The sequence below is a fragment of the Labrus bergylta genome, chromosome 7, assembly GCF_963930695.1.
Source record: "Labrus bergylta chromosome 7, fLabBer1.1, whole genome shotgun sequence".
NCBI classification, from domain to species: Eukaryota; Metazoa; Chordata; class Actinopteri; order Labriformes; family Labridae; genus Labrus; species Labrus bergylta.
In genome coordinates, this window is record NC_089201.1 from 19,872,230 (window position 1) to 19,875,934 (window position 3,705).

Here is a 3,705-nt window from a genome sequence, read left to right on the forward strand (position 1 = left end):
TGCAATTTCCCAAATACACAAGATATCTTTATTCAGATTATTACCATCCAGAATGTCTTTCTATTGTATCAGACAGCATTTCATATAGAAGTCTGGTTCAGCCCTGTTGTCAAGCAATGATTTATTTTCAAATAAATGATCCAATCATGTATTTGAGGACTTCAGCTCTAAAATGATATAAGTAAGGTAGAAGTAGGAAAGACACATATAGCATTGCATCTAGGGCTGTCATAACATGCAACTTTGAGTTATCAGTGATAGAAATTTGCTTTAACCTCCTAAGACCCGAACTCTTGCATGGCATGCATTTTTAATTTCTCTTTGCTAATTGGGCTGATTGGGACCTGATGAGTGTAAAAACAAAGAATTATCTTTTTACATGATGTAGTTTCTGAGAAAAATGATGTCCACATATGAGGACATTCGTTTTAAATTTCGATAGAACACAATAAAGTCAGAATTGAGTAATGATATGCACAACTCTTTATTTGGTGCCTGAACACAGCAGCATTTTTCCTGAGTGCAAAAACAAAATGAGAAACAACAATTGTGCCCCTCTGAGCAATATGGCTCATTTGAAGTGCTGCTAACAGTTGCAGGAAGACGTATGTCTGTAACAAAGTAACATTCTAAACATTTTGCATTGAAACTGTTCTAAACTGTTCATTTCAATATCTCAACATGGCATGAAACATTTCACTTACACTCCAAAACTGCTACTTCAAACTTTTTTTTCCCCGTGGGAACATGTTTACACCTATGTGTGAAAGGCTATGTAACAGTTGCGATCTGCCTGTAAGCAGAGGAACACCTTGCATGTAACACGATGCACTCGAGTTTTCTCTGAGCAGCCTTTTGCTCTGCAGCGCGCTGCATTCTTCACATTTACCGCCTCTGGCAGATGTGCATTAGCCCTCCTGCGGACTGAGACATGGGGCACTGCCTTCACTGGACGCCTTTTCCCTTGGACCAAAACGTCTGGGTCATCTTCCCGCTCTGAAAAGTCAGAGTTGTCATTGTCACGCTGAGCCAAGAAGGTCATGGCCAATTCCATACGAAATTCAAGGAACTGCATGATGTTCTTCTTTGGTGTGCCACATACAGTGAGGTCTTTGCGGTACAGTAGCCAGCTGTTGGCTAAAGCCAGATCCGTAAAGTGCATTAGCATCCGCAGTGTCCATTTCTTTGTACGGCCACTCATGCGATAGTAACTCATCATTCTATCGACAAGGTCAACTCCACCCATCTTGGAGTTGTATTCACGGATAATACTTGGTCGCAAGATGGTCACATATCGTTTCAGTTTTTTGTCCCATCTCTGGCAGGTGTCTTCTGGCTCTCTAGCATGAACAGCAGACATCATCAATACCGGTTTATTGTCATACCACTTCACCACGCAAATCTTTCCATCCTCAGTGGTAACTTGTGCTGAGGTACCTCTTCCGTTTTTTTTCATTGTTTTGTCAGTTGGTAGCTTCTGCACTGCTGCAGCGACCCGATTCTTCATAACTGTACCAGTTACATACATCTGCTTCTTCATCATGCGTTCCACACATTGGATGGATGTGAAGAACCGGTCACAGTAAACATTTCTATTAGGCTGCAGAGTTTGAGACAGGCGATCTATCACCAAGCCTCCCAAACCCAGATCCCCTGGTTCTTCAACCTGCTCAAGGAGTGCATCTCTACCTTGATAAATGTCAAAGTCCAGCACAATACCATCTGCTGTTGCGCAAACAAAGTTTTTCATGCCAACTGGGTTTGGTTTCATTGGCAGATATTGTCGACACGGACAAGCTCCTGTGAAAGGAATCATCTGCTCATCAATGGAAACACATTCTGGTCGAGCCTGAGATTTGCAGCCTTTCAGAATGCGATTCAGAAAAGGCCTCACCTTCCAGAATTTATCACACTCTCTCAGATCCTCTGGAACATCATCATCAATGAGCACTTTGAGTGATCGCCTCAACCTGAAGAATCTGTCACGTGTGAACTTTTCAGTGATGGCAGGGAATCTCAAGGCTTTGGACCAGTACATCCTGATTGCAGGATATGGTACGCAAGACATCAAAATACAGGCACCAAAAAAATGATAAATTTCATCAGTTGATGTGTTGAGTCACTCCATCACTTCTAGCCAGTGACGTAGCATTAGAGCAATCTGCAATCATTTTCATCAAATCTTTATCAATATACTGTTCTATGTAGTCCAGTGGGGTCCAGCCCGCTCTGTCCTGCACAGTTTCCTCCTCATGCTCAAACTGGGCTTGATTTGGTGTTAGCGGAGAAGCCCTCCATCGCATCTCACGCCCTTTCTTGGACTGTTCTTGATGGCTTGGTCCTGGTGTTGTCTCTTCAGGGACATTGTTTGAGACATCAGCCTCATCCTGCTGTGTCCGAGAGCGACGTCTGGGAGTGCGGGATCTGGCAATGTCACGATCTGAACGATATCCTTCATTTTCATCACGGAGACGTTTACGTCCTCTGATAGGCTGAGAGGGCTGTGGAATGGGGTCCTCACATCCACTACTGTCCTCCTCACTGGTGCTTGGCTCCTGTCGTGGGGGTTGATATTCAACATCCCCTATGGGATCATCGATGTCTGACAAATCTTCCACCTCTGAGTTGTCTCCACCAATTAACCCCAATAACTCCATTACTCTTGACAGAGAATAACGCTCTGGAAAAAAATTTCATGAGAAAAATCAAATAAAAATCTTTGTAATTTATTTATAAAACATGCTACATCTGCTTGTACTGTAGTAAACTATTGTTTTCTACCAAAATCATCCCAAAATACTATTTCATTCTCATGTTTTGTTGCTAGCATTTATGATCACATATAAACATTTTCAACAAAACTAACAAAACTAAGTCCCTCTGTCCACATACGTGGACATCATGTTTAGCGGCATGGTAAATCGTTACAGTTACTAACTTTTGTAAAATTTTCATTCCATAACAAACATTGAACACTTTTATACATATCTGAACAAGAATCAGCCATAAAATTTGATTGAATTTTTTACCTGGTCGAAGTTTGGATCGGGAGTTGCCATCTGAACTTCTGGGTGTGTTGTCGGCCATCTTGAATCTGATGTATAATGTGTTATACTCTTCTGACACCACTAAGTGGCAGTATAAAGTCCTCGTATGTGGACCCCAGGCCCTTGTAGAGCAAAATTTAATATTGTGGTCTAGACAACCCAAAATGTGATGTCCACATATGTGGACGCCAGGTCGTAGGAGGTTAATGAAACCAGATCAATGACACTCCATCATAACCATCCATCTCATACATGGCTGAGTATAAATCCAACCTTGGTAGCCTAGGAAACATGAGGGGAGCATATGGAAAAACTGAACTTGGTTTTACATTTTCTGTTTTTTTATCTGCCGTAGTGAAAGATGCCATCCATGGTCAAATAAGCAGTGGATGATCTTCCGCTGCTCTCTGACCTTTGCATACCTTTCACAAAGAGGGTCTGTACACATGCTCTGCATGGAAACATAGACTTTCTCACATATGTCCCTGTCTTTTTTCTTAAGATTCATTATTGGTCCTTTTTGCCTTCATGAGATAAGAGAGTGGATAAAGTGGGAAATCAGGAGATTAAATATGCTATCCAAAGTTAACTTGACTTAAAATGTATTGATTTATGTGTTTTATTCATTTAATTAATCACAAAGCATGTCATCATATAT

General features: G+C 41.4%; 1 pseudogene; it reads right to left on the reverse strand.

The window, feature by feature from the left end:
- Nucleotides 1-465: 465 nt before the first annotated feature.
- Nucleotides 466-3,087, reverse strand: LOC136179669 (piggyBac transposable element-derived protein 3-like; annotated as a pseudogene).
- Nucleotides 3,088-3,705: the final 618 nt, after the last annotated feature.